The following is a 23,520-nucleotide window of genomic DNA, read 5'->3' on the forward strand; positions in this document are numbered from 1 at the left end:
TCTAGGCGACTGATGACCTCAGAAGTTAAGTCGCATAGTGCTCAGAGCCATTTTGAACCATTTGGTATACCGTTTGCAACAGTTTCATTTTTCTTTCTGGGTCACTGTTGCTGTTTCAGTTTACGCATTGTCATTTTGTCATTTCAAGGTAGCGAGTAGAGCTGTGTACGCTAGAAAATGGAGTGCCATGTGGAGAAATCGGAAGATTTCATACTTATTCTTTTCAGTTCAATACAGGGTTGACAGAAGCGGAAGCAGCCAGAATTTTCGTGGTATGTGGGGATAATGCCATTTGACAGAGCACAGCAAGAAAGTGTTTTTCTCGTTTTAAGGAGAATATTTTTGACATTAGCGACTCTTCAATTACGGGAAGACGATCGGGGTTTGATGAAGGTCGTCTAAATGCAATATCCACAATGATCCTCGACATACACTCAACGACTGCCAACCCGGTTGTCCGTGCAGTCTGTCGCACGGCTTTCCGAATTGGGAAGCAGCGCCTGACCCCCGGCAGGAATCCGCGCGGCGGACTTTGTCGAGGTCCGGTAAGTCAGGCAGTCTGTGGATGTTTTTAGGCGGTTTTCCATCTGCCTCGGCGAATTCGGGCTGGTTCCCCTTATTCCGCCTCAGCTACACTATGTGGGCGATTGCTACGCAAACAGGATCTCCATTTACGCGTATACCACCATTACTCTACCACGCAAACATAGGGGTTACACTCGTCTGGTATGATCCGTTCCCTGGGGTTGGAGGGGAGGGGGGGGGGGGGGGGGGAAGTCCACCGGGGGGCGAACCGCAAAATAACCCTGAAAGAGTGGGTCGGTGTGGGGCAGTGGAGGGGTGAAGTGGACTGTGGTAGCAGTGGTGGAGTTGTGGACCACTGCAGCAGCGGCGGGAACGGAGCTTCTCCGTCGTTTCTAGACCCCCGGTTAACATACAATACAATACAATATGATACTCAACAACTGGCAAGTGTGATGAACTGTGGTCATTCCACCATTGTAACACATATGTGTGCAATTAGGAACGTTCAAAAATCGGGTTTATGAGTACCGCAGGCCTAGCCAAAATCACAAGAATGAGCAGGTGGCCATATGTGCATCTCTGCTTCCTCGTCATCAGTTGGGTCTTGAACAGTACCGACCATTCCTATTCCGCATCGTTACTGGTGACTAGAAATGGTGCCTTTATACTACCATAAGGAAAAGAAAAGGAAGTAACGGCTGAGCCCAAACAAAGCAGCAACTCTCCGTGCAAAGAACTGCGCGAATCCACAAAAGGTAATGCTACGCATCTGGTGGAACAGCGACGGTGTGGTGTACTACGTATTGCTTCCCCAAGGAGTAACCATCACTGCAGACATTGATTGTCAGCAACTGAGTAGTATTGCAGACGTAGTCCAAGAACGACCAGAAACATTGCGTGAAGTGACGCTACTCCACGATAACGTCCGCTTGAATTCTGCTACACTCATAAAAAGCACGCTACAGGAGTTGGGCTGGGAAGTCATTCAGCACCCTCCTTATTCACCTGATCTTGCGCCCTCAGATTTCTCTTTTTCCGCTCTCTATCGAACAACCTTCCAGATTAAAATGTGGCCCGAACAAGGCCCGACAAATTCTTCGCCTCAAAAACCACTTGGCTTCCACATCCGCGGAATCTAAAAGTTACCCCAGCTTTGGATGACTGTTGTAGATTGAGAAGCACAAAATATTATTGATGACTGGAATTTATTTTACGTGTGCCTGTTGTGTTTATTGAACTTAAGAAAAAACGCTACGAACTTATGTACCTACCCAATATATCGATTTAGGTGTCCAGCTAATTTCCTTCTCTGTATCTAATTAATCATTACCCTTTTCTCTTTAAGTTCTTTCGGGATGTGTTCACAACTTTCTTTTGGTCTGGGATGTGTTCTTGATCCTTCTCTAAATCCACATCTTTATTTCTTCTATGTTTTTCTTTTCTTGTTTCCCCAGAGTCCAAACTCTGTGGTCTTTGCATAAAATGTTCCAAATAAATGTCTTGACGAACTCCTTGTTTCTATATTAAGGTAGTTATACTTTAAGAAATTATTCTTATTCCGGAAAACTTCTTTGGAAATTGTAGTTCTTCTTCTAATATTCATTATACGCAGAAGAAGTTGGTACACCTGCCTAATATCGTGCAGGGCCCGCTCGAGCATGTAGAAGTGCAGCAGCATGACGTGGCCTGGACTCGACCAATGTCTGAATTAGTGCTCAAGGGAATTGACACCATGAATCCTGGAGGGCTTCCATAAATCAGTAACAGTACGAGGGCGTAGACATCTCTTGTGAACAGCACGTTGCAAGGCATCCCAAATTTGTAAACTGGCAGATTACGGCGCTGCGGTCGACAACGCCTATAGAAGACAACAAATGCCTGGCGCAGTTGTTAGATCGGTCATTGCTGCTATACTGGCAAGTCATCAAGATTTAAGTGAGTCTGAACGTCGGCGAACGAGCTATGGAACACAGTATCTCCGACGCAATTGTCCAAGTCCGTCGGAACCCACAATGGACATGAATGGACGCAGGTGATCAGACAGGATGCTTGCGTACGTGTCACCTGTCAGAGTCGTATCTAGACGTATCCTGTGTCCCATATCACTCCATCTGCACGCGCCCCATACCATTACATAGCCTCCACCAGCCTGAAGCCACTAGCCGGAAGATTCCCCTGTTGACATGGAGGGTCAATGGATTCATGAGGTTGCCTCCGTACCCGTCCACGTCCATCCGCTCGATACAATTTGAAACGAGACTCGTCCGACCAGGCAACATGTTTCCAGTCATCTACAGTCCAATGTCGCTGTTGGCAAACCAAGACGAGGCGTAAAGCTTTGTGTGGTAGAATCATCAAGAGTACACAACTGGACCTTCTGTTCCGGAAGTCCATATCGATGATGTATCTCTGAATGGTTCGCAAGCTGACACTTTTTGATGGCCCAGCATTGAAATCTGCAGCAATTTACGGAACGGTTGCACTTCGGTCACGTTGAACGATTGTTGTCAATCGTCGTTGATTCCATTCTTGCAGGATTTTTTTCCGGCTGCAGGCAGATTTAATGTTTCGCTGGATTCCTGTTTGTACGGGAAGATCCCCGTTTCATCACTACGTCGGAGATGCTGTGTCCCGTCGCTCACGCGCAGACTATAATACCACATTCAAACTCACTTAAATCTTGATAACCTGCCATTGTAGCAGCAGTAGCCGATCTAACAGCTGCGTGAGACCCTTTTATTGTCTTATATAGGCGTTGCCGACCGCAGCGCCGTATTCTACCTGTCTACATATCTCTGCAATTGAATATGCATGCCTATACCAGTTTCTTTGGCGCTTCATGTACTTCTGTTCCCATCTGTTATTGTATTTCCCAAGTACCAGATTTCATTTACATTAAATCTACGTTCGGCAAGCCACCTTATGGTGTGTGATGGAAGGTACCAGAGAAAATGTTCGATGAAGAACTATTGCTTTTAGGCCTCCGTTAAGCTCAAATCTCTCTAATTTTATTTTCATATTCTTCTCGCGAGATGTACATAGGAGGAAGCAATGCACTGATTGAATCGTCTAGGAACGTACGCTCTCGGAATTTTTACAGTGAACCATACCGCGATACAGAACGGCTCTCTTGCGGAGTCTACCACTGAAGTTGAGTGAGCATCTCCGTGGCTTCTCGCGGTTACTAAATGAACCTGTAACGAAACGCGCTGCTCCCCTTCTCGATCTTCTCTGTCTCTTCTATAATACTACCTGGTATGGATTCAAGACTGAGGAGCAATATCCAAGAACTGGCCAAGGAATGTTGAATTTGCATTGTATTTGTTATATTGGTATTTGCTTTCAACAGTCTATTCGATTTATTTCTCACCATTATCTTAATCTCGTTTTTTCAGTTTGTGGTTGTCGAAGGCACCATACCAAACGTTTTGTAGATACGTCAGCAAACCGAGAACAATCCATTTATTTGTCGTCAATTTTGATCCCCGTGGTGCCGCTTTGCATGATTAATATCGCACATTCTATATATAAATAAAATGAATACGGAGAGATAGCACAGCCTTATCGTACGTCTCTTATTATTCTAGCCTCCTACTTAATGCCATTGACATCTATTTCTGTACTCTGATTTTTGTATGGGTTGAGGATTAACCTTCTATCTCTCCAATTCATTCCAAGTTATTCAGTTATTCAAGCAGTATCGTCCAATCCACTACATCAAGCGGATTGCCTGGACCAATGAATGCGGCACACATACGTCTTCCTGTTCATCTCGGCTCTTCTTTCAAAAATCATTCGTAATGGCATGATAGTTTACCGGGTTCCTTTTTCCTTCTTAATTCCAAACTGATTTTCTCCTATTATTTGGGTAATCTTACCTTTTACTCGTAATGTATCTTTAGTAATACTGAGTAGAATTTTTGAAACGTGGCTTTGTAGTCTCAAGGGAGAGAGACCGGTTCTTATTTTTCACAGCAGAAAATTTTACAGCCAAAAAGCTCCTTAGGGACATGTCATTTCAGTAAATGGTTTTCATCTATTTATTTACTTATTCCGTTAGTAGACTGTGTGTCGTTTCCAGTCACACATGACACTCTATTCACTCTATTTCTTCCTTCACCTGGTTTCAAACAACATATCTGTTCCAAAAACTACCGAATCCCACAGATGACGAGGAAACTTTCACTCTATCGGTAGGTTGCAATATAGTTCATTAATTCCTTTAATTAAGGTGACCCTAAAACAAACTTCGCCTAAGAAATAATAGAAAATGGTTGTTTACGCTGTCAGAAGAAGGGAAGGTGATTATTTACGATTCCTAATAAGAGTTGTTCCGTCTTGGGCAAATGAAACCTGTTATAACTATTTTAAGTACGAAAGTGTCTTTCCCGCGACCCATCGAGGTCATCTAGCTGTAGAGCTCTATATCTGCACACAATCAATGACTGAAGGTTAACTAATCTAATAAGTATGAAATAACAAGGCACTACAGCAAGAATACCGTATAATGGAAATTATATTTTCGCACTCGATGACAAACTGCAGGCCACGTTACAAAATTATGTGATCGATATTATATCGTTTTTCCTCACTTCGTTATCTAAAACGAACTTCTACACCGAGATACCGAACTACGTTAAGTCAATCCCGGTTACGACGTTTTATTATTTGATAATGCGATCACGGTGGCTTTTGGTAATTGACTGTTGTATTCTAGGTGCACCCAGAATTATGTAGCACGTCCGCATGTTGGCCCAAGTGAAGTGCATATGCCGTTGCATTCTGCTGTATTTTAACCACTTCACTGAAACTCCATATTAACCTTCGATGACGAATAAGGGAAGAAGGCAGGAACATTAGTGTTTAACATGCCTTCGCCAAGACGATCATCCGGAGCGGGTCCCAGTATTGGTCTTAAGCGATGTAGTGATCTCAAGGAAAACCTATATTAGGATGACCGGACGCGAGTTTGCACCTTCATCCTTACGAATACGAGTCCATCGTGCTTACCATTGCGCTACCTCGCGCGGTACGAATAGAGGAAGACCTACGTACCTCACACTAACTTTTATTTTGGGTGGTTTGACTCTGTGAGAAATGTAAGTATTGGTTCAAATGGCTCTGAGCACCATGGGACTTAACTACTGAGGTCATCAGTCCCCTAGAACTTAGAACTACTTAAACATAACTAACCTAAGGACATCACACACATCCATGCCCGAGGCAGGATTCGAACCTGCGACCGTAGCGGTCACGCGAACTGTAAGAATTAACATATATTATCTCATGTAAATGCTTAGCTTCTTTGACAAATAATTATTTATTGCACTGTTCGTAATTTTTGCTATTCGACATTCTTTCTTCAGCGATTCGTACTTCTGCAACCTTTTCATTCGTTAACTTCAAACATCGATTTGAAATAAACGCGAAGTGTTAGAGATCAGTGTTCATGTTGCTTGGTTCAACACACACAAGTCCATATCTTAAAATCATTTTACTGGTTTTTTTAACCCTTCAAATGTTGCAGTATGTCATTGCAAATATAGGTTGTATAGTCATAAAAATGAAGTGACACAATTACTAATCTCACACAGATGTGATTTTGTGTATATAAACAGAAGCGGCGAGTGAAATCCTGTATCAAAGCCCGGAATCGAACCTAGGTCGCCTGCTTACTCGACAGATGCACTAGCCCGTAAGTCACCTTGACACAGTGGTTCGCACAACTGGATCGAGAGGGGAGACGTGCCATGGTAATTCTTGCAGGCGGCTTAGTGTCTAGGGCACCTGCCTAATAAGTAGGAGACCCGGCGTCGATTCCCGGCCTTTCTACAAGTTCTCCTTAGCCGCTTCAGTCTGTACACATAAAATCGATAGTCTTATATGGTATGAGATTGGTGACAACAATGACTCTCTGAATATGCTACCTCAGATTCCTTCAGCATTTCCTTCTTTCGCTGAATTTGAGCCACTTCTCTAATAGTGTCACCATCATCGCCATTTTAGGCTGTAACCTCAGTTCTGTGCTCCAGAAGGGGGTACGCGTTATCTGTTGACAAACAATTCAGTCTGATTGTTTCGCTGTAGTATGTTAGAGCTCACTACCAATCACGATGGTAAAATAAAATTTAAAACATAAAGTGTAAGATAGTAGGATAACAGGGCTGATGATGCAATACTACTCGTAGCAAGTAAGGAAATTTAGAACCGTAGAATCTGTGTACGACAAACTTCAAGTTAAGAATAACGAAAGCAGAGATAAATGTAACAAACTGTAGTAAGAAATTAACGGCGACGTGCTAAATCTCTGTATCTGGATTGACTGCGAGATGTGTGCGTTTGCAGGGTTTTTCAAAACAGTAGGGGCAAAAGAAGATAAAGGATCTACAACTCACTGTATTCGAATAAGGAACCAGTATGGTTTATATAATAAAAAAGGCTACTTTTTTCAATGTACAGCACCATGCGTTTCGATGAATTTATTATCATTATCAAGTGCAAATGTGTACGTCTACATTTTATATGATGTTTCCATGTGTGTTGTTCTGCTTCTCTTGCCATGTCATCGCCTTTTTCTAATTTTGCTAGTCCAGCCCCGTTAGCTGAGTAGTTAGCGCAGCGGAATTCCAGCCCAAGGGACCCGGATTCGATTCCCAGCTGAGGCAGGAGATTTTCTCCGCTCAGGGACTGGGTGTTGTGTTGTCCTCATCATCATTTCATCCCCATCTACGACGTACCAGTCGCCCAGTGTGGCGTCGAATGCAATAAGTACTTGCCCTCGGCGGTCAAACTTCCCCAAATAGGGGACTCCCGGCCCACAATGCCGTACGCTTATTTTCATTTTCTGATTTTGCTGCAAACGGAAAATCTGAAAATGTTAAACTTGTATTTTTTACATGCTAATGTCAGAAAATAAATTTTTTCCTCTGCTACCGTGTACAGCGTGTCTTCCGTAGTGCAGATAGTCAAACATACGCAAAACATCATTCACACTGCCAGAATGAATTTTCACTCTGCAGCGGATTGTGCTCTGATATGATACTTCCTGTGCCGGACACGGACCCGAAGCCACGATCTTTCCTTCGGTGGACAAAGTCTCTGGAAACTGAGCTACCCGAACACGGCTCGCAACCCTTACTCACAACTTTGCTTCCGCCAGTATCTCGTCTCCTATCTTCCAAACTTGGCAGTAATTCCGTGCAACGTGCGAGACTAGCATTCCTGGAAGAATGGATATTGCAAGGATATGCCTTAACCACAATCTAACATTCTGGAAACAATCCCACAGGCTGTGGCTAAGCAATGTCTCCGCAATATCTATTATTCCGAGAGTGCTACTCTCGTAAGTTACACGGGAAAACTGTGATGCCTGGAAGGTAGGAAATGAGGTACTGGCGGAAGTAAAACTGTTAAGACGGATCGTAAGTCATGCTGTGTTGGTAGACCATTTGTCCACGAAACTTGAAGATAGTGCGTTCGAGTCCAGATCCGACACACAGTTTTGATCTGCCAGGAAGTTTCATAACAGCACACGCTGTTTGTTTATGTGAAATCGACGTATCCTACAAATGTTTTACGATATTCTAACATCAGCATCTTAAAAATCATAGGGTTTATATTTCCAGATTTTCCAGTTACAGTAACGCAGCGAAGAGACGACTGCAGGGAAAGAGAGACAGAACAACACATATGTAAACGTCACATAAAACATTAGTACAATGTTTGAACTTGATAAAGAGTATAAATTCTTGGAACGCGTTGCGTTATGCATGAAAAAAGTAACTGATGCAGTGTTTTATTATTTAAATCATGTATGTCAATTGCAGCTTACATAAAATCATTGATTATTGTGAATAAAATTAAGGAACCAATTGCCAGAAACGTATTTTTCCAGCATTGCGTCTTACTGAATTAATGATACAAGTTATGTATTTGAGTGTTTGCAAATTTCTTATGTTTTATGACAAACAACTGTCTGCTGCCAGACACAATTAATGTCAGTTGTTCTCATAGCGCAGATGATAGCGAACGAGACTGCACAAACTTTGGCTCGACTTCGATCTTTATTACCGTCTAATGTCCAAATTTTGTATCGTTATCTTATTCGGTTTTATGAAACCAAAGTACACATTTGGCGACACCGTTTATGGCGGTCCGCTTGAATTCTCACGCACAATGGCCTGATTGGCTAACTTCAGTGCTAATTAACTCGGAAACGGCGCACCACATCGAAATTTTTTCTTAACGATTGTTCCTCAGCACAACCTACCCTGCAACACCCTTACAAGCTTTCCAGACTGTTTCTGACCGCTCTGTATGCGCGGGGAAGTTTAAAACTGTCTGCCAAACAGTCTACAGACAGATCTTAGGATATACAGTTCCTAAGTACTTGTAACTTCATACAAGGTAAGGGAGCGTATCACAGTGATTTCTATAATCAACAGTGGCTAATTTTATGCTTAACGAAGTGAAGTCCAATAGATATCAAAGTGTTCTACATAAAAAAAGTACAGTTTATTTGCAGACGACCTGGCTCTCCTAGTAAACAGTGAAGAGCAGTACTAGAATCTGTGTTTAAACTGAATTTACTGACTTACAGAATCTGTAAATGAAGCACAACTAATGGCTCTGGAAGAGGAAACTCGTAAGAAGGACAAAAATGTGATAAACAATAAAATAATAGAGGGCAGAGATGTCAAGACACAAAACTAATTGTTCAAAATATACAGAACTATAATGCTATAAATGGTTGTATAAGGAGGTATCTTGGCAGAACCATGAGAAAAAAGATAATACTAAGACTACATACCGTGGTGGTTAGGCCTGCTCTTAAGAATGGTGGTAAAAACTGAACTCTAAGAAAAGGAGAGGAACGAAGAATCGAAACAGCTGAGACGAGGTCTCTGAGGTCACTTCTTGGACTAACGTTGAGAGACAGAATGTGGAGTAAAGACATGAGACAACAACTAGATGTGAAAACAACAATGACGTAAGCGATTAGGCAACACCAGAATAAAAAGGAAGGTCTGATCACATCAAAAAAGTGCCACCTGAGTTCCTGCCTTGGAGAGTATTACATTTTTTGGAAAGCTAAAGGATGGGTATAGAACGACCAGTGTACGGATGGAAATAACTGTTTTGCCAGATTCTTTTGGCAATACCCTCTCCTTATAATGGAAAAAGAAGAAGGTTACATAAGTTAGGGTATAAAAATAAAGTTTATACGAAATATGAACCACCCAAGGTCGACATAATTACCTATAATCGTGGCATATCCGCAACTACTAGAAATAAAAAGGAAAATGAGGGAGAAGATTACACATTTATATGTGTAAAGTTCGGGGCATCCTAAAGTAACGCATGTGGTATACGGGGAAAGAGAAGCGCATAACGCAAACGTTATTAATGTGTGCCTGAAAGTGTAAGGAACGAAAGCGAGAGAAAATAGAGCGATGTCACACATATAATCAGGTACAAAAGATTTTTTATATAAATACCTGGGCATAAAAGAGTCATAAATACACGATAGTTGCTGAATAATAATAGCATGGCAGTGCCACGTTTAGTAAGTACCATAGTAAAGCAGTTTGTTACAATAATATTTTGGTTTTGCTCTGTTGTTAAATACCGGCATAAAAAATCTTCATGAACGCCATTTTCCTGACGCTCTTTAAAGTAGCCGTATTGTGATCTTAACTTAAACAGGAGAAAATGTCATTCCGTGACGCTTACAAAATTCTTTGCCTTAGACGAACCGTCATAAATGGAAACTGATCCTAAGTCGACGAACGCTAGTAAGATATCTGCCCCTTTATTTGCAGTAGCAATAGGTGGTTGAGGTTAAAGGTGGATGTATTTGCTCTCGAATATTATCCTCATGAAGGAAATCGAAAGATAGAATGACAGAGAAAGAGCACAGTACAGTACTGGATGTCCATCGATGAACGATATATTAAAAACGGCTCACTCCATAAACCGATCAGAAGGGCAATCACCGTCTCTTTTACGTTATGTATTAGTAGTTTTTGTGAGTGAAGGGAGCCCCATTTGTTAAACGTTGAGGGAAGTTCACTATTCAGAAAAGAATCCAACCGATTCTGTGCGACATTTACATTGTAGATGAGACATGATGTCTGGTTTGGGGGCGATCAAATGCGTGGTCATCACGGCCCTTACAATGTCCCAGTTGTTACACAGTCAAATTTTTTACACAGTCCAATATAGTCATTGCACGAATGATGATAGTGATGATGAAATGATGAGGACAACACAAAGACTCAGTCCCCTGGCAGAGAAAAATCCCGAACGCGGCCGGGATCCGGAGGCAGAAACGATAGCCACTATACCACGAGCTGCGGACGTAGGAGACATGGATCCTCCTCTTCAGACCAAGGACAAAGCACCAATTGAGGCCTCGCATTTAATTTCGTTTCCAGGAAAGATTATGGTCAGTGTCTCCCAGAATGCTAACGAGATTGATCTTAATGAGTAAATTTATTACCGTCAAATAGAACTCAAGTCTTCATGAGTAACTAAATAAAAAACAGATGCTTACAGGTTTTGATCACGAAATAAAAAAAAAGTAAGACAATGCACTTGTCCACAAATATGTTTCGGAAATTGGAAAACTGAAGAATGTTAAGCACGAATTGTTGGAATCTTCATTTTATATACCAGATATGCCCCAATCTTGTTATATATGTACATCGATTTCCAAAGGCATTTGAAACTGGAAAACCTTACGTACCGGTACAATAAAAATATTATCAAGAGCGGTAGATGAGTTTTTTATAAGCGCTTCTACGATTGCACAACAGGTATGGAAACAATTAACAAAACAGCCTTTGACGAGTAGTTTTGATTTGAAGAAACGCAATTTATTGCTGCCAAGTCAGTATATGTTATCAGATGAACATAATATTGCAGCCTATGTGGTACAGCATTCATAAATAGATGGTTGTCTTGGCATTCGACGGACAAATACAGGAGACATATAATAGAAGCTTACAAAGACTGGAAACGGAAAGAAGATCAAGGTTTAACGTCACATTGACGTTGAGGTTATTAGAGATGGACCACAAGCTCATAGAGAAATCACGGAAATGCTTGGCGCGGATGTTCTGGCGAAGGTTTGGATCTCTGACCTCCTTAATGTGTTATCTACTGATCCACTTCGCTCGTTACAAGGTTTACTGTAAGCAAACCGGTCTATTGTTGGGTGGAGTACCTTGCAAGAAAGAAAAACAAGACGTACGAAAAACTGAAACGCGGATTACATCAGTAGACGTATCACAAAAATTGCACTATTAGTTGTGCATTACCTCTCTAGTGATATTTCTTACGTTCAGTAATTTTGTTTTGCCAGTACCGTGGCGCCATTTAACAGAAATTGAAAATATGTTACGTAATAACCGACCAACGCAACCCGGATACAAAAACTTCATCTCAGGCAACTGAAGCGTCCCTACGTACTGCTGCTGACGCAGTGATACCTATCGCGTATGGTTCTCTTCAAATGGTCACGTAACACCGTGCTGTTACACAGACCGGCTTTCCTATTGCAAGTCTGTCAATAATACCTAGGTAACGTATTTGAAAGCAGAGCTAGCCTGTAATTAACCTTGGCTGGTAGCGTGATGCTACTTTATTCTTGGCTCTCTCCCGGTGCAGCGTTACGTGAGGTTCGCTGTCAGAATCGCTTCACTCACGGATTACAGGTAATGCCCTCCCATTATTCTGCCACTGATGGTATCACGAAGACAGGAAAATTGCTGCCAGTTTCAGGAGGAGAATGCCTGCGGTCAGTAGCGAAGGGCGCACTGAAGTTAACTGCAGTATAATTTATAGGGTCATCCTCAACAGTTTCACATAATTCGCTGTAAATTCCAATACTGCTGTGCGACTGAAATAGCATTGAACAGAAGCGTAAAATAAGCAGCTGTTTCTCATATTCGTTAACTCCAATTGTACATATTTTCAAAACTTGAAGTAGAGCATTTTTTGTTGCGTAACTGCTGAGCACACTCTCAGATAGTAAGAACCCTCTGTCCATCATTTTCGTTCACTTAGCCGTAGGAGACAGGTGGAGATCGATGGTCATTGAAAGAGCAATTTCAATAATATATTGGACAAAACAGTAGTGTATAACAGTTTATTTTAGTGCCAGTTTGGTATTGGCTTAATGTCAAATTTCAATGACCCTCTTTATGGAAGACGAATGACTTGTGTAATTAATTTCAAATCAGTGTAATAAATCGTCGACATCGAGAAAGGCAGTAACAGTAATACAAAAATCTAAGATATAATTATAAATTGGTATAATGAATCGCCCTTTCAGAGTAAACTGGTCAACATTTTTTCCTATCGAGTTCTACCAACATCTATGGTTAATCGCTAGTGGGGTTACTGAAGTATAGGAATAGGATGAAATAGGTTCTCCAGTGTTTGATTTACTTCGAGTAACCATACTACCATTTTTATTCATTCATAGTTATCCCTACAGACGAAAATGGTCCCTTCCCTTCTTTTCTTACGGTACGCAGTTACGTATAACAGATGCTATAGCTGAAACTTCCTGACAGAATAAAACTTTGTGTCGGATCGAGACTCGAACTCGGGACCTTTCGCGGGCAAGTGCTATAACATCTGAGCTACCCAAGCACGGCTCACGCCCCGTCCTCACAGCTTTACTTCTTCCAGTACCTCGACTCCTGCCTTCCAAACTTCACAGAAGCTCTCCTGCGAAACTTGCAGAACTAGCACTCCCGGAAGAAAGGATATTGCGGAGACATGGTGTAGCCACAGCCTGGGGATGTTTCCAGAATTAAATTTTCACTCTGCAGCTGAGTGTGCACTGATATGAAACTTCCTGACATTAAAACCGTGTACCGGATCGAGACTCGAACTCGGGTAGGAGACGAGGTACTGGCAGAAGTAAAGCTGTCAGGACGGGCGTGAGTCGTGCTTGGGCAGCTCAGTTGGTAGAGCCCTTGCCCGCGAAAGGCAAAGGTCCCGAGTTCGAGTCTCGATCCGGCACACAGTTTTAATCTGTCAGGAAGTTTCATATCAGCGCACACTCCGCTGCAGAGTGAAAATCTCATTCTGGAGATGCTATAGCTGCTGAACTGCTATAACACAACTACACAACATTAAAATCATGAGGAACTTAAGGGTGGAAATCCTACTAGGATTCTGCTGCCTATATGGAAAAATTCGTTCATTCGTATCTCACGCAATACCTTCCCCACGCAAGTTGTCAATGTTTGGTCCGAGGCGAAAACTGGGTCTGTCATGTAGCCTGTTCCTCTTGTACAGTTCACAGTCAGTTTCACTGGTTGCATCACGCTTTTAGTTTTTGTACCCGCCATTGTTGTGAAGCGCAAACATCAGATTAGTAAAGTTTCTCCAATGACTACCATTTGTAGGAGAAATACAGAAGGATTAGCAATTTTTCAGTCGCCGAATAGACAACATACATGAACAAGGACATTGGGAGGGAAGGCGATGTGGGACATTTCCGCTCCATCATCGGTTCCATTGGCTAATACTCGACGTGTTTCTCCATAAGGTCCGGAACTGCGATCTTTAATTTATAGAAAACGTAATCTGTAAGTCTTTAAAAATGGGTAGTCTGTAGCGTCCAGATTATGCTGAGAATTTTTGAGATTATACATCTGCGTGCGATAAACCGTCTTTGTCTGATAGAAGATTCATTTGTTAGTCACACTTAATCTCATTCCAAAATTTAACCACAATTTAATTAACAAATTCGTTAAAGAGGTTGTTTGTTTTAGTACATAAATGTGAACTAATCGCATTGCCTATTATATTTCACAAGTACAAACCTACGCTCCTCTTGTGTCAGTAGTGACGAAGTACGTGAACCGTGTAGTGCGGTCGTTTAGCTAAGAACTTTATCCACAAAGTTATTGATGACTAGTGCATGTACCACAGTATGCCAAAAATAACCAAAGACACAAGAAGTTATGTTCCTAACGTACAATTTTCGGACGCGCATGTTACGACGGGAGACGGTATTACGTCAAAAAGTGAGATTTTATTTTGCTTATCACGTACACATTGGCGAGGTACGCTATTACGTCAGCCTGCTAGAAGTGCCACATATTCCCTTCGAGCAATATTCATTTCTAGACTCCCATCGGCTAGATTGGGTGAAGATATCGATTTTTTCTAGGTCTCCAGGAGTATGCAGAACCGAAGTATCTACAATTATTCCCACAGCTGCTGTAGCATACAAGGGAGAATTTTCCCATAACGGGGACAGGCATCCGACGACTGATGTTCCACAGACGTTCAGTTGGGTTAAGGATATGGGATATAGGTATTAATGTTCTCTCTGAGCCACATGCTGTCTCTTTCAGCTACTGACAAGGCACTTTATCGTGCTGAAAGTGAATTTAGTTCCCAGGGAAGACGATAACCTCGCACAAATGAATGCGATCTCAAGGGACTGATTCTTAACCACCACGACGAAAAGTGAGATCTCAACAGAGTAACTGTTCCAGCGAATCCCATAGAACCTAAACCAACTCCCCTTCCCGTCTTGGCATCGTGGGATTAGCCGAACGGTCTATGGCGCCGTAGTCATGGACTGTACGGCTGGTCCCGGCGGAGGTTCGAGTCCTCCCTCTGGCATGGGTGTGTGTGTTTGTCCTTAGGATAATTTAGGCTAAGTAGTGTGTAAGCTTAGCGACTGATAACCTTAGCAGTTAAGTCCCATAAGATTTCACACACATTTGAACATTTCTCCGTCTTGAGTTCCGTCAGACTTACAGTACTGGTAGCAGCGGGTCTGATGTGCACCTCAGGCAACTGCGCATAGAAATGCTTTTCCACAATGCGAGTAATGGGTCCACATACATAACATTTTCACGAAAGAAGAACTTGAAAGTTTCACTAATTTCATCGCTTAAGAATTACTTCGCCATGAACCACGAAGCCGATAGTGATTCCTTTTACAAAGAAGGGTTCAAATGGCTCTGAGCACTATGCGACTTAACTTCTGAGGTCATCAGTCACCTAGAACTTAGAACTAATTAAACCTAACTAACCTAAGGACATCACACACATCTATTCCTGAGGCAGGATTCGAAACTGCGACCGTAGCGGTCGCTCAGTTCCAGACTGTAGCGCCTAGAACCGCACGTCCACTCCGGCCGGCCCTTATTCATTTACCCTGATGAGTCATACCATTATGACCATAGGGCATTGCGATATAGAAGCTACTTGGTAGCGCTGTAAATAAAGTACATAGACAGAGCAGAGACGAATGGCAAATCGTTGTATCGACGACACGAGACAAAAGAGGGGAAATCCACTGACATGAGCGACTTGAACAATGTGTAGGGAATAAACATATCGAAACGGCGAAACTCATCGCTTGTTCGTGTGCAACTGGAGTGAGCATTTGTAGCCGGCCGTTGTGGCCGAGCGGTTCTAGGCGCTTCAGTCTGGAACCGCGCGACCGCTACGGTCCCAGGTTCGAATCCTGCCTCGGGCATGGATGTGTGTGATGTCCTTAGGTTAGTTAGGTTTAAGTAGTTCCCAGTTCTATGGGACTGATGACCTCAGACGTTAAGTCCATAGTACTCAGAGCCATTTGAACCATTTGAGTCATTTGAACATCTGTGGAAAGTGATTGAAGGACGGTGGAACTTAACTAGGCGACAAGCTGTTGGACGTCCAGGCTTAATTACAAGAAGTGGAGTACGGAAGCTTATCTGCTTTGTAAAGGCGGCGATTTGTGACAGATACGACAATAGAGCACAGTACTGGTGTAGGCACAAGTGTTTCGGAACACACCGTTCAGCGAACACCGTTAAGATGGGACTCCACAACAAACAATCGCTAATTATTCTCATATCGCCGAACTTCATCGTCAGTTACGATTGCACTGGGCATAGAATCATCGAGACAGGGCCGTGTATCGATGGCAACATATCTGCTAATCGAACGAATCACATTTCTTGTTACGTCATGTCCGTGGTAGTGACTGGATACGCCTCATCCACGTTGCCTGAAACATCTCCCTCTACGCGGACACAGGACAACACGAGCAGTATTCTTCTGTTATGTACGTATACGTGAGCTTCGCTGGGACCTGTGGACTATGTTAACATTCTTAGAGGCCGTCTACATCCTTTCATGTCTGATGTCTTCCAAAAAATGGCTCTGAACACTATGGGACTTAATTTCTGAGGTCATCAGTATCCTAGAACTTAGAACTACTTAAACCTAACTAACCTAAGGACAGCACACACATCCATGCCCGAGGCAGGATTCGAACCTGCGACCGCAACGGTCGCGCGGCTCCAGATTGTAGCGCCTAGAACCGCTCGGCCACTCCGGCCGGCTGATGTCTTCCCCGAAGGCGATTGCTTCTTCGAGCAGGATTATTACTCCAGTCACAAAACCAGACTGTGACTACAGTGGTTAGAGCAGCATGATGCAAAAGTCACGTTGACGTCTTGGTCACTGATTTCGCCTTATCTGAACCCGATGTAGCACATTTGGGACTCTCTCGGCTTACATCGTAACGCTCACAAACCGCAGGAGTGTTATTTAGGTGAATTACGAGACCTGGGGGTAGATATATCAAGACACATACCCCTAAGAACCTATCATGGACTTCTCGAATTCATGTTACCCTGACTCCCTCCTGTACTGCCTTCCATAAGTGTACCAATACGCTGTTAAACGGGTGGTCATAATGTTTTGACTCATTAGTTTAGTTTTCTCATCAACACTCCAAATACGTCTGGTCAGTTTCACGAGTACTCCTATTTATTCCATGATCTTCTATTTTCTTTCCTTGCTGACATTATGACTGGCTCTCTCGTAGTTTAAATAGGCAATATACTTTCATAGGATGATCCTTCATCATTTCAGTCACTTGTGTGAGTATGAATATTTGGTTTGTCACTCATATGCTTTTACTTTTTCTTAATGATTCCATTCTGCCTGTAGCTATCTCTTTTTTTATACTATCCTACAATTACAACTTTAGGTCATATTTACTACCTACATGTGTTCACTGTATGATCATCAAAATCTGCGCTGACAAATGTTGTTACGTTGATCTCTTGAAAGCGTCCCGGGTTTGATTCCCGGCGGGGTCAGGGATTTTCTCTGCCTCGTGATGGCTGGGTGTTGTGTGATGTCCTTAGGTTAGTTAGGTTTAAGTAGTTCTAAGTTATAGGGGACTGATGACCATAGATGTTAAGTCCCATAGTGCTCAGAGCCTTTGAAAGCGTTTAAATTGCAGCCCGCACGTCATGTGTGGTTATGTGGTTTAATAATACAGGATGGTCAGCATCAGTCGGAAGAGCCTGTCAAGGTGTTGCAAAGTAGGCTGTGTTGCAAAATAACTGTTAAGAAAAAAAATTCGATTCGTTGCCCCATCCCCTAGTTAAATAGCATTGACGTTAGCCAATTAGGCCACTGTGAGCGAAAATTGCAACGGTCCGCCAGATACAATTAGTGTCATTTGTACTCATGGCGTAAACTATAGCGCACGAGACTGCCCATAGTTTGCTTCCGGAATTTTCTCGCACAGTGGCCTGATTGGTTAACTTCTATGTTAATTAACTTGGAACAGGCGCATCGTATCGAATTCTTTCCATTATAATTATTTCTGAGTGCAACCAACTATGTAACACCCTTACAAACTTTCGAGACTATTTCTGACCACCCTGCATATGTGATTTTAACATCGTCGCGTGCTGCCATACTGTTGGTGGTCCTTGTACAATTTCAAATATACATGTGACAGCAGCACTCAGAAGTACAACGGTATAAACATGATTCATATACAAGTGCAGGAGAGCAACGTTACTGTAGTGCTGCAAGTACACATACGTACGTTCCCAGATTTACCCATCCTTCCGGCTTCGACGGAACATTTCACTTCGGCCCCATGACAGAGCTCCTCTTCATCTCCTTCCGCCTCTCTGCAATCCTGCTTCACCTACTGATCATTTCCTGTAAATTCCATGTTATTAATTGGCTGTGTTTAAAAAGAACTATCACCATAGCTTACTTAAATCCTACCGTTTATCAAAGCCTGATTTAGCAACTTTAAATCAATGTACATGTTTTACATTTTTAATTTATAGAAGCTGTGTCTTTGTATCTTATAAATGCTCACGGTCGCAGAGTTGCAATTAATCGCTGCCAGAGCGCCCTCGCTCTCGTGGGCAAGGGATTGAAATAACAACAATCCAGAGAACAGAATGGCAACATTTTCCATTGCAAAATTTTTCATCGTATTGTCAACAAATGTACGTAGGCACTTAAAAATGGCGTATGGTCGAAACTGTATATAGGTACAGAAAATAAAAAAAAAATTGACCGTTGCAGCTAAGTTGGAATTATTTAGACATTTTTTGGAAATTATGGACTCAAGTTCAAATACATCACCTGTCCGGTTACTTTGTATTATAGTGTTCCCTGTCAGGAGAAACCGCCATATTACGGGTGGGTGAAGGAGGACGAGTCAGGAAAAGCAATAGATATGGCTAGCACTTGCTGTTCCAAATACAATACGACTGTAGCAGTTCATTTCTAGGTCGACTTTCTTCAGTACCGAGATGCTTTGTTGCAGTACTGCAGAATTACACATCACGTGTCGTGTGTCGTAACGGTTACCATTTGATTATAAAGCGATACTAAAATTCACGACCGTCCTTAACATGAGGGATTGACTTTAAAATAATTTGTGAGTGATTTTATAGGTAAAATGAACCAATATGCATCATTAGGAGGCAAATATCGAATGATGATCTTAGAATGACGTGAATTCTTAGCTGTTATTAGCTTTGGTTGATGAAAGACAAGGTCCTGCTTTGTTGTATGTTTATAGCCTTGACGATTAAACATCGTTTCACTTTGTAACTTACTATAAACGTTGGGTCACAGTTAACACAACGTCTGCCCGCCGGGTTAGTCGTGCAGTCTAACGCACTGCTTTCCGGGAGGGGAAGATGTGCCCGTCCCCGGCACGAATCCTGTAATGTAACGACGTAAGTTTCTTATAAATGACTTTCTTTCGACATATGACCATGTGTAGACTTCGCCACCTACGTCAGTTACAACCCACTTCAAAATTATTTATATTCTTTTTAAATTGTCTCAGAATGGTTCTTGAACGAAACTGTAAAACATCATTTGAGTCGTATGCGCAAAATTACGTCACTCGGGCCAATTGGTTTGCGTAAACTTTTTCAATTTTAGATGTCGTTTGTTTCTCCTCAGAAATTATATTGATACACGTTATCTGATTTAATCGATATTAGAACCACATTGAATAAACTTTTGAGATTCAAAGTCGCGATGAACGCTGTCAAAATTCAATAATCTTGTCAAATATATTATTAATTCATTCACATAATTCTTCATAAATAAATCCTCGGAACACATATTTCAACTTTAGTAGCATCCACTAGTTTATTATCTTCCTACATACAGACGTGAACCTGAGCCTTGACAAGATAGGACTAACATTTTCAATGAGATTAAACTCTCTATGACGTCATTGTTGTACAAAACATTACAAATTATTCATATTCAATTTTTAGAAGCACGACGCAACAAATCGGTTTCATAATCTTCTGTTGCTCTTTGGCTGTCGACCCGCGACGTATAGTGGCCAGAAATTTTCTCTCTGGTCCCGGCAGCGAAGATGCTGTCTCCGTTCGTTGCGCCGCCCTCACCGTACATGAAACATAAAAAATAAATACCAAAACTTTAGACAATTCACACCCATTACAAATATTACAAAAAAATACATAAACAAAACTAAACTTATATTCACCTGCAAACTGGGCTGACACTGGTGGATGGGTGATGCTTCAATTTCGCCCGGCAGATTAGCGTCGAGGGCCGATGTACCGGCCAGTCTGTGGATGGTTCTTAGGGCGGTTTCCATTTGCTTCGGCGAATGCGGGCTGGTTCCGCTTATTCCGGATCTGTTACGCTATGTCGGCGATTGCTGCGCAAACACTGTCTCCACGTACGCGTGGACCATACTTACTCTACCACGCAAACATTTGGGGTTACACTCGTCTGGTGTGAGACGTTCCCGGGGGTCTGCTGGTGGCCGAACCCCGAAATAACCCTGGGTTCGGTGTGGGGCGGCGGTGGGGTGAGTGGACTGCTGCAGCCTGTTGTGGGTTTGTGAACCACTGAGGGCTACGGCGTGGACGAAGCCTCTCCGTCGTTTCTAGGTCCCCAGTTCAATACAATACGATGCAGTACTACACAACGTCTTGTACACTAACGAATCGCATACATCTGATAATCGAATTCACCATTTAGTAGTGTCTGAGTCATATCGCAAACAACAACTACTATAACTGAGCTAGTACTACCCTCTCTCTCTCTATTTAGCAGTCAGTTCTGCTGGATATATAACAGGGTGTCCCAAAACACACCGACAAGTTTTAGGGGCAGTTTTCTTACACCAAAACAAGAATAAATGTTTGGCAAACATGTGCTCTAAAACACATACCTTAAGAGGATGAGCACTCGTTCAGTAGAAGAAGTGTGTTTCGCACTAGCGAAGATGAACAAGTGCTCACAGCACTTAAAGTACCGATTTTAGACCCCATGTGTATAGGACATTTTTTTTCTTGTTTTGGTTCATACTACCACTTACAAGATATGAAAAGGAAAGAGCTTACAGTGGAAGAGATTTGTTTACAGTATCTAAGATGAATAAGAGCGCATACCTCTTAAGGAAGGCGTTTTAGAGATCATGTTTATTAGCCTTCTTTTCTTGTTTTGGTATAAGGAACATGTTACTAAAGCTTGTCGGTGTTTTCTGTTTAATGTGCAATAATAATCGTTATATATTTTATTGTTTTAAAGAGAAACGTTATTAGTGCTACAGTTAAAATTTTTAGAACATTGAGAGATTGTATACAGAATCTATCGCTGTAAAATACGGTTTTACGTTTTACATAAATAGAATTTAGGTAGAAATACATTTTCAGATCGGAAATGGAATAAATAAGTTTCGTAAACATTTAGTACAGGGTTGTGATTTAAGTTCTAATTTCAAAATCCCTTTTTCAGTTAATATTTGCTAAGAATCAAGGTTTAATGTTGAACAGATTGATGTAGTCTTGTGTTCATAGCACACATATTATTAAAAATCTATATATTCTCATTATTTATCGTGAAATATTCTGTACTGCAATTTTACAAGACATTACTTGGACCTCAGTATTGCTACTGACGACGACAAGCTTTCCTTCAGTATTTTTCGTAAACCCTCTGCTACAGATCAAATTGTGCCCACTAGTTCAGTGCATCCTCATACCCATAAGAAAGCATTTTTCCATTCAGCCATTCATCGTGCAGTCTCCGTACCTTCGTAACCTGAAAAGCTTAATAAAGTGATGAACACAATAAAAACTATTACAGTTAATCTTGGCTATGATCCCACGTTAGTTGACAAAATCTTCAAAGTTAAAACTGACCACTTTAGGCAGGAGTGCTATTCCAGACAGTAGCGAGTATAAAAATGTTTTCTCGGTTCCATTTTTAGACCCTCTTTCGTATAAAATTCGTCGTCTTCTGATTAAGAAATATGGATTCGATGTTGTCTTTTCCACGAACAGTAACTTACAAAAAGGTCTCATCCACAATCTCAGTTTCACAGTTGATCCGATACATAATTCAGGAGTTTATAAAATCACTTGTGATACGTGTCCCGTTTATTATTCAGGACAAACTGGAAGATCTGTTAGTGTCAGGTACAAAGAACATTTATTGGCGAAAGGAGGCACTGATGTACTCAATTCCACTTTTGCTGATCGTCTGCTAATTTCCAGACACGTTGAACACATTGAAGAAATTTCCATTTTGTGTAGAGAAAGGGAAGGTCATAGGCTCAATGTATTCGAAGAGCTAGAGATTTTCAAACATATTTCTAAGAATGATGACAGCGTCCTCAATGAACAATTACAACAACGTCACACAAAAAATTTTCCGATGATTTCAATCCACTGCTCGCTGAATTTTGATTCCTTTATTTTTTACTACACTCATGCTCATAAATTAAGGATAATTGCAGAATGTGGTGCCACACAACGTGGCACTATACAAAGCTGGCCCTAATAGCATAGGCACATAGTGAACACACACGACACAGATCTGTATGTCCACGGTATTGGTGATAAGTTGACAAAACCGTCCCGAAACACATGTGCTACAAAACACCACTGTTTCCATTCGCCTGATATCTTATGTTTCAAGGCACTCCTCCACGATGGCAGCCCGGTGGGGCCGTGCGTTATCATCCATATGGAGGAAGGTGGGACCCACTGCATCCCTGAAAAGACGGACACAGTGGTGCAAAATGACGTCCCGATACACCTGACCTTTTACAGTTTCTCTTTCAAAGACATGCACGGGTGTAAGTGCACCAATCATAATCCTACCGCACGCCATCAAACCGCGACCTCCTTACAAGTCCCTTTCAAGGACATTAAGGGGTTGGTATCTGGATAATGCCAGATGAAATCCCGGCGAGAATCACTGTTCAGTGATACGTAAATCACTGTTCAGTGATACCTGGACTCGTCCGTGAACATAACCTGGGACCACTGTTCCAATGACCATGACTTTGTTCTTGACATCATGCTTTACGGGCTCTCCTGTGACCAGGGTCAGTTATATGAACCTTGCAGGCCCCCGGGCGAATAAACCATGTCTCTTCAGTCGTCTATTCAGTCGACTCTGTGTCTGGAGACAACTGTTCCAGTGGCTGTGGTAGGTTCTCGAGCAAGGCTACCTGCAGTACTCTGTGGCCATCTGCGGGCACTGATGGTGAGATATTGGTCTTCTTGTGGTGTTCTACACCGTGGACGTCTAGTACTGTAGCGCCTGGACACGTTTCCTGTCTGCTGGAATCGTTGCCATAATCTTGAGATCACACTTTGTGGCAGAAGGAGGGCCCGTGCTGTGTCTGAC

At 42.1% G+C, this 23,520-nt stretch overlaps 1 protein-coding gene across 1 annotated transcript in view; it reads left to right on the top strand.

Annotated features, from left to right (window-relative positions):
* Positions 1 to 23,520, top strand: part of LOC124613587 (G-protein coupled receptor 52-like) — a 177,232-nt gene that overhangs the window by 146,918 nt on the left and 6,794 nt on the right. The gene's annotated exons all lie outside the window — the stretch shown is intronic.

Source organism: Schistocerca americana, chromosome 4 (genome assembly GCF_021461395.2).
Source record: "Schistocerca americana isolate TAMUIC-IGC-003095 chromosome 4, iqSchAmer2.1, whole genome shotgun sequence".
Classification (NCBI taxonomy): domain Eukaryota; kingdom Metazoa; phylum Arthropoda; class Insecta; order Orthoptera; family Acrididae; genus Schistocerca; species Schistocerca americana.